Source organism: Pipistrellus kuhlii, unplaced genomic scaffold (assembly GCF_014108245.1).
Source record: "Pipistrellus kuhlii isolate mPipKuh1 unplaced genomic scaffold, mPipKuh1.p scaffold_m20_p_3, whole genome shotgun sequence".
NCBI lineage: Eukaryota > Metazoa > Chordata > Mammalia > Chiroptera > Vespertilionidae > Pipistrellus > Pipistrellus kuhlii.
Genome location: NW_023425529.1, coordinates 27,448,924 through 27,465,046, shown reverse-complemented (window position 1 = coordinate 27,465,046; position 16,123 = coordinate 27,448,924). Strand labels below are relative to the sequence as shown.

At 36.9% G+C, this 16,123-nt stretch overlaps 1 protein-coding gene across 2 annotated transcripts in view; it reads left to right on the top strand.

Moving 5' to 3' along the window:
- Positions 1–16,123, top strand: part of SOX5 (SRY-box transcription factor 5) — a 941,098-nt gene that overhangs the window by 166,015 nt on the left and 758,960 nt on the right. For both annotated transcript variants that reach the window (XM_045587843.1, XM_036455682.2), the window contains exon 3: positions 4,574–4,650. The gene's annotated coding sequence lies outside the window, so the exon portion shown is untranslated. The remainder of the gene's footprint in view (positions 1–4,573; positions 4,651–16,123) is intronic.

Sequence of the window (16,123 nt, the reverse complement as noted above, 5' to 3'; positions counted from 1 at the left end):
TTTTGCTTTTCCATGGGAAATGTTTTGGAAATCTTTAAACTATTTTCACTTTCAAGATCTATTCAAGATTGTTGTTTTACTAAGTAAGCTTATAAATGGCCCCTTTGTTCTAGATTCTAGCTGACCTTTAGTTTGCACACTGGAGTGTCTACTCTGGGCCACACATCCAGGATTTATAATTGCATTAGATGGTGTGAAGGTGAGGAGGAATTATCATCACAGTATCCCTAAGATGTGTGAGATAGCACAGGTATTTTGTGGGCTCTCATTCCATACCTCTTAACTTAGCTCCTACTCTTAACATGGAAAACTCCCCCTTATTATGTGTATATCCTGTGTATCCCACTCTATAGGGGGCATTAGGTCCATGTTCAGCTTCTCCCAGAGGATCTACGCATTCATTATCTCTTAGAAAATTTGGGGTACACACACGTCTTGAATTTTCTCCCTATATAGTCCACTTATGGAGGTTGCAGACATGCGATCCCACGCAATTTTAATACAATGTGATACATTTTGTTATACAGCCAGAAACGTTATTTTATGAGAGCACAGCGAAAGGGCATCTCATTTTGCTTGGAGGGCCAAAGGGGGATTTCAAGAGGAATGAAACCCTAGTTGGGAATTAAAGGTAATTGAAGCAAATGGGAAGTATATATTTCAAAGATAAGTTTTTAGGGATGAGCAGGATCTTGTTTCTCATAATTACCATTGTATCATTATTGCCTAGCTCAGAATTGATACACACTTAAATATTTATTGCATCAGTGAATGAATGATTTTGTCTTAAAGGTCATCAGAATTGGTCATTTTGAGCAAGAATACAATGTGATAAGATTTGTGTTTTTAAAAAATTAATATTGCAGCTTTGTAGTAGATAAAGAAAATAGAGTGAGACAGGGAGCAACTGGGGTAGGATGTCCTTTGAAGACACCTGAGAGAGATTCCTTCTAAGTGACCCCCAGTCTTCCTCCAGATAATAAGAGAGTCTCTGTCCTCATACATTGAATGTATGGTAGTTTCCCACATATACCTCAAGAAGGCACAACCCCTTAAAAAGCCCATGAAAACTCAGAGATAACTTACAGCATATTTAAGAGTTCCCTTCTCAACACCTTCCACATAGGAGAGAGAGAGTTGGGTATGATCTATTGCATATACAATACATACATGTTTGTCTTAGTATGCATGGGTTGCTATAACAAAATACCTTAAGTTGGATGGCTTATAAAAAACCGAAGTTACTTTTTTGCAGTTCTAGAGGATAGGAAACTTGCATTCAAGGCACCAGCACCTTCAGTGACTGGAAGAGCCTGCTCTCTAGATGGCTGTTTCTCTGCTGTGACCTCACATAGCGGAAGGAGCTAGGGAGCTCTTTGGAGTCTCTTTTACAATAGCATTAATCTCATTCATAAGGGCTCTACCTTATGAAGGAAGCACCTGTCACAGGTCCCACCTCCTAATACCATCCTCTCTTGGCATTGGGTTTCAACATTTCTATTTTGGAAGGATACAAATGTTGAGGATAGTACCTATGGCATATGGCATAGTACCTTTCTTGTACTAGTATTTCTCAGTCAGACTGGGTCCGTGCATTTTCAGTGTTGGCATTGGTCATCTGGAGTCTGTTTGGCTAATGAAACTTAGAACATAAGTAGTAACTTGTTTTTAGAGTGAAAGACACAAGAGAAGTCAATAAAATACATGCAGAATCCATTTCTGGGTATATAAGTTTTCTGTTAGTGTGCATAAATTTATCAAAAACTAAGTGGCTTTACGCAATGCCCAGTATTAGCTCAGAGTTCATGCATGACCAGCATAACTTGGCTGGGTTCTTTGCTCAGGGAATCACAAGACTGAAATCATGGTTGTCCAGGCTGAGTTATTGTCTAGGCTCTGGGGAAAATCCACTTCCAAATTTATTCTTGTGGGTAGCATTCAGCTCTTTGTAAAACAGGTTTTCCTTCCTTGCTGGTTGTCACCTAGGGGTGCCTGTAGTTCCTTGAGGCTGGCTATACTCCATGTGATCTGCTTTCTCCTGAATCTAGCAATGGTGTGTCAAATACTTCTAATGCCTGAAATCTCCAGTTGCCTCTATCTTTGATCTCTAAGCCAAGATTTAGGAGTACATGTGATTGTATTAGACTCACTTAGATAATTTCTGATTTTTTTATGAATGTGTTTTTTTAATTATATGTGTTTTTTTATTATTAATTTCAGAGAGGAAGGGAGAGGGAGAGAGAGATACAAACATCAATGATGAGAATCATTGATCAGCTGCCTCAAAAAAAAGTTGTCATTCAAATGTATAATCCTGCAAACCCCACATCGGGAATCAAGTCCACAACCTGGGCATATGCCCTGATAGGAAATCAAACCACGACCTCCTAGTTCATAGGTCGATGTCAACCACTGAGCCATGCCAACTGGGGCTCTCCATGTTTTAAAGTCAACTATGTTATGTAATATATCCTAATCATGGGAGTAAAATCCATCATAATCACAATTCTGGGAATTATGCAAAACATGTTTATCAATAGGGGGAATTTTGAGGGCCATCTTAAAATTTTACCTATCAAACTGTTAGGAGAATGAATCAAAAGAAGCTCAGGTAGCCTAGCTTTTCAAAAGTTCCCATTATGTCATTTTGCTTTTACAAAAGACCTACATTAGTACAATAACAGTTTATAAAAGCAAAGATCTTTGGAGTTCTTTTGGTTAGCATTACACCATTTCAGCTTACAAAAGGTTTCATAGAAACCTACTACTTTTGGATGAAGGGGATGAAAAACTCCTGTATATGAATTAATCAATATTTTGTTTGAAAACATATATATCTTTTATTTATTTATTTTAAATATATATTTTATTGATTTTGTACAGAGAGGAAGGGAGAGAGATAATGAGTTAGAAACATCGATGACAGAGAGTCATCGATCAGCTGCCTCTTGCACACCCCCTACTGGGGATATGCCCGCAACCAAGGTACATGCCCCTGACTGGAATCGAACCCGGGTCCCTTCAGTCCCCAAGCTGACGCTCTATCCATTGAGCCAAACCGGTTTCGGCTGAAAACATATATATCTTTTAATGAGGTAAATTTTCTAACATCTGATCTTAACAGATCTCCTATTACTTATCATTAAAAATATTTCTTTTTTACAACTCCTTTACTTATAAGTAGTACTACCATTCACATTGCCAAAACAAAACATATCTATATCTATTATGGGAGAGGAACTTCCATTGTTTGTGTAAGGAAAAATAAAGCGATGACATACAGAAACATCACTTCAAAGTGATTTTTTGACATGGAAGCTTTGTTAAATTTCACCTGATAAAGTAAGATATTTAGATTTAATTAAGGAAGGTATGAGAATTTCACCAACTTCACAGTTACTTAACTACAAAGTTTGAGGGAGCTATTCCTCCCTACAAGACCACCCTCACTTCTCACACTAATTGCAAGTTTGAGGAGTTTCCAAAACCACCCTCGGGTTTGACAGTTTGCTTGAAGTATTCACAAAATTCAGCAAAAGCTGTTATACTCATAGTTAAAGTTTATTACAGGGGAAGGATACAGATTAAAACCAGCCAAGAGCAGTGTGTAAGACTGAGTGTGAAGCTCCAGGAATCAACAACAGAGCTCTCATTGTCCTCTCCCCATGGAGTCTGGACCTGTTACCAGCACTGAGATGTGACTATATGCATGGAGCGTTGCCATCCAGGAAGCTCGAGTGAGCCTTTGGTGTCCAGAATGTTTAATGGGACTTGATCATATACGGCCCACGTGGCTGACCTTTAGTCTCCAGCCTGATGTATATGTTGGGCTGATACCCTTAGTCTCCAGATGCTTCTGGAGGCAAAATTGATGTGCACAGCCCCAAGCCCCTGTTATCAGTTCTATTGTTCAACTCTCCCCTGACCAAAGCTTTCAGGCAAACAAAGACACTCCTATCAGGAATTGCATTTTGAGGGCCCAGCAATCTTTTCTCAAGTAGCTGAAGGCAAAAGCAAGACCTCTGCTAGGTTAAGGTTAATTCTTCTCTACACAGACTAGGAGGGAGGGAAAGACGAAGGAGTACAAATTGTAGTTATCATTTATTGAGGGTATGCTGTGTGTCAGGCAGTGAGCTGAGCCCTGTTTCCTATACTCCTTGGAACATTATTAGAAAGATACTATAATTATTGTTATTTTAAAGACAAGATGAGATTGAGAGAGATTAAGTGACCCTTTAAGTAGTAAATGGTGGAAGGAGGATTTGGACCTGTCAGCCTAATTCCAAAGTTCATGATCTCAAACATTTTATTCCTTCTACTGAAACTAAGACAATAAGAATATATAATGTAATAAGCACTTAGGAGCAATTATTTTTGAGAATTGAGTCTTCCCAGTAAAGTTGTCATTCAAATGTATAAGAATATATACTGCTACTTTAATACTGTAGGATATAGAGGAAGAGTGTTGATATGTTGTATTTCATTGAATTTCATACCTTCCAAATAGAGTCCAATCAGCACTGTATCATTTAACCAATTCAAACGTATTTATTGGGTGTGTATTCTGTCCCAGGTGCTGTGCTGGCCTCTGGTGACCCAAAGATGATGAAAAATATGTTCCTGCCCACAAGGAGCTAGCGATCTACTTGGGTATGTAAACTGTATTTTATTATTTTTAATATTACATTTGTTTTACACAGAACAGAGAGCTTGATATGCAATAAATATTTTGTCTATAAATTTTGAAAGCTTTGGCACAAAAATTTTTGACTCGATGAGCTAATGCTAAAGAGTTGATAATTTGGAGATTGTTGGGCATGTAGCCAAATCAAATCATTAAACCCACTTTCCATCTTTTGGAGATTCTGTAATAATAGGATAGATTTTTAAAAAGTAAGACTGCTCTAGAAAAACACACGTATACACAAAGCACTGGGATTTGTGTGTATTTCCCATCTACACTGGTGAATGTCCAAAGTGAAAGGAGGAAAACACCAGAGCACATCACACATAGCAACAATGTGCATTTCTTCTTCACACATATAACAGTGACTATTCTGATTGTTATTGGTCACTTTAGTGACAATTGTTATCTTTATCTTCTCTTACTTCATTGACTTTTCCAGTTGAGTAAAGTCTGTATTGGGATAAATAAAACTCTTTGTTTAGTTTGATTATTGGCAAATATGTATTTGATTTGAGTAATTTTATTTAAGTTATAGTTTATGCTTGCAACTAAGCATGCAGTTTTCTGGGAGTAGTCATGAAGATTTAAGTACTGTAAATGTAGTAAAGGTAAATAATAAAAATTATATCCTAAAGATACTTTAGATTTTTTATAGCTTAATATAGAGGAATAACATTAGAAAATCAAACAATATACTTAAGTGATCTTGATGTCCAATAGTTCATACCGATGCTATGCAGGCCTAACATTACATTTGGACATAGTTAATAAGTATATTAAGCCGAGACCGGTTTGGCTCAATGGATAGAGCGTCGGCTTGGGGACTGAAGGGTCCCGGGTTCGATTCCGGTCAAGGGCATGTACCTTGGTTGCAGGCATATCCCCAGTAGGGGGTGTGCAAGAGGCAGCTGATCGATGACTCTCTCTCATCGATGTTTCTAACGCTCTATCTCTCTTCTTTCCTCTCTGTACAAAATCAATAAAATATATTAAAAAAAATAAGTATATTAATATGCTATCTAGATAAACTATTATAACTGCTGAGAGTAGAGTTCTGATCATTTTTAAAATCTGAGCAAACCAGGAAAGAGCATGTCCTTTTCCTTGGCAATATGATTTTAATTTCTCAAAGCATTTAATTGTATAAACCATATCCATCATCCTTGCATAGATAAATGTTGTGGCAATTTTTGAATGAACCTCCTGGTTCCCTAAAGAAATTATGGATCCACTATAAATTTACAAATGAAAATCCATTCATCAGAGTTATAAATTTAAGTGGTTCATGTGCTGATGCCCATGTAAATTTAAAGTGGTTTAATATCCATCGGCTTTTATGCATAGTTAGTGAGGTAAAACAATATAGATATTGTAAAACTTACATGATGCAATAATATTGGCAAAGTATTGAGAACAACATGTAATATTTTTTGAATAGCATGGCATTTCCTTGAATTATTGCTGGCAATGGAACATAAATCAGCCTTTATGATGGATATTCCAAAGGTGTTTATTAATTGATTCATTTAATCAAAATACTCCTATTGTCATTTATAGAGCAGGTTCAAGGAAAGTAGCAAGTGCTCCTAAACCCCTGCATTAGGGTCTTCATAATTATGTCAACTATGTCTGTTTGGAATCAAGATCAAAATGCATAAAAAATCCTTTTCTCCTAATTTATGATAAAGATAGTTGCTTAACCATAAAATATATTCTTGTGTTTATTCAAAATCTCCATTTGTTTTACTCTTGATAGCTTTCTCTTTAAATCTCCAGTTTTTAATGTTTGTTCCCCTCCTTCACATGCCCTCTCCCTCTCTCCCTCTATTGGAAAATAATCCTGCATTGTGTAAACTTTGACTGAAATGGCCTGGGGAAGTGACCACATTTTTGTGTACCAAATTTAGACATAGCATGTGGCATAAGGTTTTGACAATAGGTAATGAGATTGAAGATAGGATGGATGGATTAGAATGGACATAAGTAAAGTGTGAAGAGAGGGGGACTTATAATAGACCTGATGCCAAGTGCACAAAATTCATGCACTAGTAGGGTCCCTAGTGGCTGCCTGTTGCTGGCTGGGTACTCCCTCCCTTTCCCCAGCTGCCTACTGCCACCACCAACACCATTACCACCTGGGGCCAGGGCCTCCCTCCCTTCCCCTGGCTGGCCCCGCCCCCTGGTCAAACTCCTGGATGAACTCCTGGTCAAGGGGACGATTTACATACTACGCTTTTATTATATAGGATAGGAAAAGTCAGAGAAAGCCAGTGACAGTTAAGCTGAAGGAGTCAGCTATGCAAATGTTGTGGAGTAGCATCTATGAATGTGTGTGTGTGTGTGTTACTTGTTTATGAAAATATGGAAAGTCAAGGCAAAGAGCTAACTTCTGGATTAAAAATATGTAACCAGGACTCAATTTCTCTCCATCTCTTAGCTTCCACGAATACAGCTTCAGTATCTGGCTCCATTTGGGAGCAAGATGGTGGCAGTAGAATTGCTTCAACTGCACCATCTGCTCAGCTTCTTTAGATCAAACAGAAAAAGAAAGAGTACTTTTTCAGAGGCCCTATTAAAATTCTCTTAATACTAATTTGCCTTGATTTGATCAAAGACTCATCCAAATGTACCTCTATTGGAGCAGGGGATAGAGTCTGCTTTGTAATTTTCCATGGACTAAGGGTTAAATGCCAAAGGAAATAGGGTACTGGTAACTGAATGAAGATCCATGGATGCTGGGTAGCAGAAAAGAATGATTTGCTTTCCCCCATAGATATATACATATGGAATTCCGCCTATAATTTCAGAAACTTACATATTTCTAGCAATCCATGGATTCTAGGTTAAGAAACTCTAAAAGTAACGCTGAATCAATGTCTTCTGGAACAAATAAAACACAACATTAATACTTATAGCCATCCAAGAAAATGAATTGTTATTGAGGTTGTTTCTTGAGGAAAAGAGTCAAAACAAGTATAACACATATAGCTAGTTATTTAAATGAGAATATCAAAGTAAGAATGAAAAGGAAGTTGTTGTTTTTTTGTTAGCTGAAGTGGAAAAGTGTGATTCAGCCTGAAGGTATTTCTTTACTGTCATTTTGTATAAGGAAATGAGGCAAAATCTTTTCAATACAGTAAGAATTTTATACTAGCAACATCAGAAGACTTCCATGAGAAAAAAAGAGATAAGTTTTCCATTGATGGTTCAACAACTTTTATTGCTATGGGATTCTGAGTTTCTATGCATCTTAACCCTCTAGATTATTTAGTTCAGTTAAAAAAAGTAATAATTGGGTCTATGAAAGTAATTTGTAAAGGAAGTCTTTTAAAAAATAATAATAATAATTGTCCCAAACTATTTGTTGATTAGCTGACTTTAAAAAAGTTAGCCATATTTTATTTTGGACCATGTTGGTGAAGTAGTTATTTTTCTTAAAAATTATTTTTACTTTAGAAGTTTAGAGAGAATGGATAGAAAGAATAAGTCAAGCATAGGAAAATTCAGGTATCAAAATGCCTACATAATGGTTGTACAGTTTTCATTAATATTGGAGGGAAAATAACCTTTTGAGAACGGGAGGTTAGAGCAGCCGCCACAGAGGTAGCAGTCATAATGTGACATGTGTTCATGTTACATAGATTGCTCAGTTTATTGACTAATAGCAGTTAGCCTGAGATTTTAAGTTGCCTCACTGAGCACAAGAGTTTTCTTCTTAAGTGATTCAAAAAGCCGCTCAAAAACGGCAAAGAGTTCTGTGATTACCAGAAACATGTAAAGAAGAAACAAGTTAAATGAGGAAAGGCTCACTATGTCATCTTGTCTTTCTTCACACAAACAAAAACCTCCTGAAGTTAACAAGGTTCCTTCCTCTTGAGTGGATAAGCTTTCTAACCAAACTCTATTCATGGCTGAAGTGACTTGTCACTGCCTCTTAAGTTTAATACTCTTAGTTGAGAAAATTTACATTATATTTTTCCTACCGATTAATGCCACTGAAATTCAGTTAATTTGGAGGATGTCCTGTTTTCAAAACATTTCTAAAAAAAAGCCATTGTATATTTACCTTCTAGATTGTTATGTTACTTTAAAAAAATCTTCTCCTGAAAACCTCTGTTCACCACCAATTCTCACTTCAGTTGGGAAGTCCAAGTGCTATTATTGCTCTGTGTATGTATGGTTTCTGTTTTGTTTTGCTTTCTAGATTACAATGCATCCTTACACAGTATCAATTAACTTTGCCTAAGTAACAATACGTAGTTCATTAATTGAAAACTGGTTTGCAGATTTTCCTGCTCTATATTTATCTCTTTTTTTTCAGATTCAATTTTAATTTTTACCAAGATAGGGATTTGCTTCTTTCCAGAGTAATACTGATTATCAATAGAGTGTTGAGAAGTGGGATTTTTTTTTAAAGAAAAAAAACACACACACTTGTTTATAAGAAAACATTTTAGCTAAAAGAAATCAATGGATATTGTTAAGGCTCGAAGAAAATGTCTCTCCTGTAATCTTTTCTAAAGACAGAAGATAGGGGGCCAAAATACTGTGAAGAGAAATCCAAAATATGTTTTTCTTATAGAATGTCCAATTCAGCTGTGTAGGTGAGGTTCAGATAAGATTAAATGCTTTTACCAGGTGTACCGGTTAATAATGCGGATTTTTTTCAATAGATGGAGTTACACATATGTTGATATATATGCAATTTGATATGTATGCTATTTTGTTGTATTGACAGCAAGCTTCAAAACTTCATATGTCAAATTTTCTGAAAGTGTTAACATCATATAGATATTTTTACGCTTAAAAATGTCAAATTTTATGCCAAAAAAGAGCATTTGAGGGAAGTTTTAATTCATTACTTTATTTTGAAGAAAAGTCCACTAAAAGTTATAGTATACTTTGGGAAGCTTATGGTGAACATGCTTCATCTCAAGATACTTGTGAACGCTGGCTTAAACACTCTAAAAGTGATGATTTTGATGTGAAAGACAAAGAACGCCCAAGTCAACCTAAATAGTTTGAAGACCAACAATTATAAGCATTATTGGATGAAGATACATGTCAAACTCAAAAACAACTTGCAGAAAGATTAAACGTTGCTCTGCAAACAATTACCAATCATTTACAAGCAATGGGAAAGATTTTAAAGGAAGGAAAATGGTGCCACATCAACTGAACGAAAGACAAATAGAAAACCGAAGTCATCAATAAAATGTTGCTTCAATGTCAGGAAAGAGAGTCTTTTTTTGCATCGAATTTCACTGGTGATGAAAAGTGGATTTATTTTGAGAATCCCAAACGCACAAAATCATTGGTAGATCCAGGTCAATGATCAACATCGACTGCAAGGCCAAATCGCTTCAGAAAGAAGACAATGCTCTGTGTTTGGTGGGATCAGGAAGGTGGTGTAGTATGAGCTTCTAAAACCAGGTGAAACCATTAATACTGACTGCTACCAACAACAAATTATCAATTTGAACCACGCTTTGATTGTAAAATGATTAAAATGGGCCAGAAGACATGGCAAAATAATTTTGCTTCATGATAATGCACCATCACACAATTCATACCAGTTAAAGACACGTTAAAAGATCTTGCCTGGGAAGTATTAACCCACCTGCTGTATTCACCAGACCTTGCTCCTTCAGATTATCACTTGTTCTGATCGATGGCACACACACTTTCTGAGCAGCACTTCAAAATGTTTGAAGAAGTGGAAAATTGGGTCTCTGAATGGTTTGCCTCAAAACAAGAAAAGTTCTATTGGATAGTATCCACGAATTACCTGAAAGATTGGGAAATGTGTAGCTAGGGCTGGATATTACTTTGAATAAAGCACTTTTGATGTTTCTTTTGAAATTATCATGTTTTCTTTGATTACAAAATCCACATTATTAATCAGTTCACCTGGTACAGATGTGAACTGTCAAAACATTCCCTACTATTAATTTGAAGGGCTTTTTAGGGAGAGGGAATGGGTTTAATTCCAAACTCCAAAGCATGGGTTTCTAAAGTCAGTTGCCTTTCTGAATAGGGAGTGAACATAGGGAGAAAATCCACATGCACATTTGAGTTTCACTTTTGGATTCTTGCTAGCTTTGGTCCCTGTTTGAGATTTTTTTTCCAACTAGGACTCAAAGACCCAAGTAGATAATCTACATAATTTTCCCCAGGTTTTCTAAAAATGCCTGTACATGAAAACGGGTCAGACAACTGGTCAAATAGGGCCTTCAGGTTTTCTCTGTTTGTTTGTTTTAAATCCATTCTTTACTGAGAAGAAAGAAAAGAAAGCCTGAGGTTGGTGACAGACTTGGGTTCTTTCCACATTCCCAGCTTACTCTGTGGACGGCTCTCTACTTCAGAGAAAGTTAAAACTTTCCAGAGATGTTCCATAGGTGTTCTAAATCATCCCACAGACACCTGTTCCTTTATATGGACATGGTATCCACCTAAGATGAATCAGAGTTGATTTTTTTTTCTAGCGTGCCTTCCCCCCCTCCCCCCCCCAAAAAAAAACCCTCATTAATCTCATTGTACCGAATTTAGCGGGAAAGTTGTGTTTTGCCAGTTGACACTGTTTAATGTAAATGATTTATGATTATTCCTTATGTATACACAATAGGCACTTTATAAATTGGATTGTTCTAGGAGTAACACGATACATAAATGTTATTGCTATAAATTCTGAAGTTGGCTATATATTTTTGTATCACATAACCAGTTGACTTATAAATGCTGACTATTCCGTCCTGCACTTTCCACGCAATATTGTAAATGGTAACTGAGGTAAGACGGGCCGAGATATACACAGAGGCACTCAGTGTGCGTGGAACAGGGCACCCTGGCACCTCTCCAGTGTGGCTACTGGCCATCTTCCAGGGGTGACAGCAGGAAGAGGGGAGAGTGAGAGGGGAAAATGGAACTATATGTAGCAAAAAGTGAACCTACATTATTATTATAATTTTTTTTCTCTCAATAAAGTCAGGAGCTGAGAGAGAGAGAGAGAGAGAGAGAGAGAGAGAGAGAGAGAGAGAGAGAGAGAGAGAGAGAGAGAGAGAGGCACTGGGGGGGGGGGACAGGGGGCAAGAGCAGGGGAAGCAGAGCAAACAGGAGAAAGGCATTAGTAAAACCATTTCACAAAATTTAGTTAGATACTATTCCACACAGCATCTAACCAAATTTTTCTTATTTAAGTAATTTTAAATGAAGATAAAGGTAAATAATACAACCACAGCTCTGTAATTATATGTACTTCTTGCATCAATGAATGTAGGATATATTATTTTCAGTGTGTAATACAAATAATACCATCTAATTACTTTTTTGCATATTTGTGAACCAAGTGTTTGAGGAATGGAGCCTTTTAAATCACTTGATTCTAAGGAGGCATCAGGGCATTTTATTATGTGTATAATGCTGTTATACTAATAGACCTCATTTTTTTTAACATGTATCTTAGCTTACTGTGATTTTCTTTTGAAATCCTAAAGAATTTGAAAAACAAAAAAAAGATAATGGGTCATTTTAAATACAAGTGATTGTTAAGTAGAAAACTCATCTGAAATGTTGAGTTAGAGCAGAAGTAATACCCACATGATTGACCAGCCAGATTAATAGCAAGCTTTAAACTGCTCCTGGTGTTGACTCCTTACCTGCAGGCATAATCCTGGCTTCAGGGTTGATTTGAATTGTTCAGTGTCCTAAGTTGTGTACAAAAGAACTAGGCTGTGAAGAAATTCTAGTTTTTTGTGTCTATTATAGTACTGATTTTATAGTCTGTTTCATTGGCTGTTTCAGTCGACTCCCTTCCCCATGTTCTCTTAAGTGTTAATGTCTACACAATTGATCTTGTTACCCATGAAATCGGTGCAAATCAGCTGTTGCAGTGGCTGGAAATACAAGGTTAGTAATTCTAAAACCTAGAGGTTCCTGTTCTGCACAAAATGACTAAATCACATCAGGCAATCCCCAAATGAAAAAACTCTGAGACCGAAACCACTGTGTGTGTGTGTGTGTGTGTGTGTGTGTGTGTGTGTGTGTGTGCATGAGTGTGTGAGAGAGAGACTTACAATAAGCATTATTTATTTGGCTCTCACATCGAAGGGAACATCCTAATGGTCTCCTTTATGCCATCTGTAATATACTTTTCGCTATCATAGTCTCTGGAGCTATCCTGGTGCATGCATGGGGAAGAATATGCATATGTACATATCTCTATATTTGTAGTCACTATAGTCAAAACAACTGATTTGCCTAGCTGGCTTAACTGCAGAGCTGACTTACCCACCCACCATTAAACTCCCTAGAGGAAACAGGGCAAGCAGATCAAATAGAAGCAATAGAACCCATGATCTTTTAACAATAAAAGAAGTTACTTAAGAAGTGTTCAGTGGCTGCTGGAAGGGGACCACTCCGTTTCCTGCCCATCCGTGCATCATCAGCAGTAGCTTTGGATTCATTATAGAAGAATTGCTGCTCATATACATGCAGGTAAGCCTGGGTTGACATTCTAGAAAGACTACTGTTCCAGACTAGACTATGGGGAGATCCTGGTGCTGATAGAGGGCTTTACAACCCACAGTTCACTTATCTTGTAGAATTTTAACCACGATTTAAAACTCTGCTTTCTCTTAAGGAGGTTGAATTTAAATGCAGGACCTCCAGATGTAAACATACATGTGTACACACACACACACACACACACACACACACACACACACAAACACACTTGTAAAATCAGGAAAAAGCTCCATCACTTTTTGTTCATTACAGGATACTTATATCGTTTACCAAGGAGTTCTTTTTTCCCAGACATTGTTCTTGGCCTTTGCCTCTAGTATCTAATGTAAGCTTCCTAAGTATCTTATGAAGCTGGTTACTATTATTGTACCCACTTTTCAGTTGAGGGAATTGAGAGAGAAACTGAGTAACTTGCTATGACTCAAGAGCTAGTAAGAGGCGGAGCCAGGATTCAAACCCAGGCAGAGTGAACCCAGGGCTGAAGCACACAGTCTACTGGGTTGATTTGTAAGCAATGTGTTGTACTTTGTGTATGAAAAGATGGGAGGGAAACCATCATTTAGAAGGAAATGGCATTTGAGTTCTTTTCTGGTATGAACAGTCCCTGTATACTTCTCTCACTTGTGGCTGATGGTAAACCTTTTTCTGATAGCATAGTCAAAACTGGATAACCTAATCTATGGTTAGAGACACAGCAGTCATCGATATTTAGGAGTTGCAGGCTAAAGTGAATGCCATCGTTAGTGATTTCACAGTTTGGCATGTGAATTCCACATGTGTCACTGAGATTGGCTGGTGCTGCTGGCATGTATATTCCACTTTTAGAAAAACATCTCATGTGCTACGAATCCTTTAGTTCTCCAAACTACAGTAGTCACTAATTTCCAAACTCTGAACATGTAAAATAAAGTACTCGAACTAAAATCCTTGCAGGCTGTGTGGGTCAGAACATTTGCTTACGCCAGTGGTTGGCAAACCATGGCTCACGAGTCACATGCGGCTCTTTGGCCTCTTGAATGTGGCTCTTCCACAAAATACCACAGCCTGGGCAAGTCTATTTTGAAGAAGTGGAGGTAGAGGAAGTTTAAGTTTAAAAAAATTTGGCTCTAGGAAGAAATTTCAATTGTTGTACTATTGATATTTGGCTCTGTTGACTAATAAGTTGCCCACCACTGGCTTAAAGTAATATAGAATTAACTTTTTTTCAGTTCCATCTCTTTTTAATTTACCTTGCTAATAAGGCCTGCCTTATTCCTATTTAGTTAGCCAGTATCCCTTGTCCTTTTGGATTTTTTATTCTGATTTGAGCAGAACTACTACCCTGTTTCCCCGAAAATAAGACAGTGTCTTATATTAATTTTTACCCCCAACGTTGCTATAGGTCTTATTTTCAGGGGATGTCTTATCTTTCCATGCGCTAGGTCTTATTTTTGGAGGATGTCTTATTTTCGGGGAAACACGGTAGTGCACATACAAAACGTCCATAATAAGAACGAAACAGAAAGACTGTGAAATAAATAATGAGTGTGCTAACAATTAAACCTCCTCACCCGAACTGGATAAAACAGCATCTCACAGTACAAAATTCTAATATAGTTTGAAATTTGGTCTTGACTGATATTTTTCTCTGCCTGAAACATGTGTGCCAGTACTGTTTATATAAGGAAATAGTGACATCCTGTGTGTAGCGAGACTAATTGCCCCTGTGATTAACCTATTTATGAAGGAAGTTACATTGAAAGAAAATATCATTTTGTACTGAAAGAGGCAATTTTGTCTTAAAGCAAACCTCTAACTTTACCAAAGGGTGTGTGCAAAATAAAAAGATTCACTGCCTTCCATCTCTCTTTCCCTTCCCTTCTTTTTCTCTTTCTCCTTTTTCTTATCTTTATACAATTCTAGTCCTTTCCATTTTTATCTCTACTACCTTCATTTTCCATATTATAAATATTATTTATAATATTTATTATACTGTTATTATACACAGGTATTCTATTTTAAAAAATTGAATTGGGAGAAGACATAGGTATGGTAAAAGGAGATAGTTTTAGTCTTATTGAAAGTATGTTTTTTTCTCAAGGATAGGATATACATAGAATCATTTGGGTATTTTACAAGCGAGGAAGAATTGTAACTTTCCTCTTCCTTTACAAAATAAATTTAATTTAGAGAGAGGCCTGGGAGCATGGCAAAAGCAGGGTTTCTCTTGACCTCTTAAATCCAGAAGAAATAATTGAATGGAAAAATGTTATAGTAGAAAAAGTGCAGTTTGGTGGGGGGCAGAAATATGCTTATCTCCCCCCAAATATATGGTTAAGGGGGAACTAGAAAAGCATTCCCACCCCAAAGTGCTCTTTTCAACATTAGAAAAGGTATTATGCTGCCAAGACATTTGAGAAAACAGTGGGAGAAAGCAAGAGCAAGAGGCATATAAGAGAAATTAGTCCAAAGTGCCCTGCTATGTCCTAATTTACCCAGCAAACTCCAGCAAGAGCAACTGGTAGATCTTCCTCGCCCAGCATAGCCATACCCATAATCCTCTACCCCATTATTACAAGAGTTTTTTCATTCAGATCACTTAAGATATTTTTCATGTGATAACAACAAATGTCATGTTAAAATTGATATATTTTTCAAGTCAGGTAACTAAGTTTGTATTTTGCATGTTCTACTGACTTGAAAGAACTTAGTTTGAAAGTTACAACCTCTGCTGAGGAGAATTTCCTTGTGAAAAAGCCAAAGTAAATGTAATCACCGGATTATTGATTGCTGAATGCAGAATAGTTGGAAAGGAAATGGTTTGGGTTGGATTCCTCAACTTCTAGACAGATTTTCACTGCCTTGATTTGGGGCTAAAATTTCTTTTTTAAATAATCCTCATCTGAGGAATGGAGAGAGGAGAAAAGAGAGAGG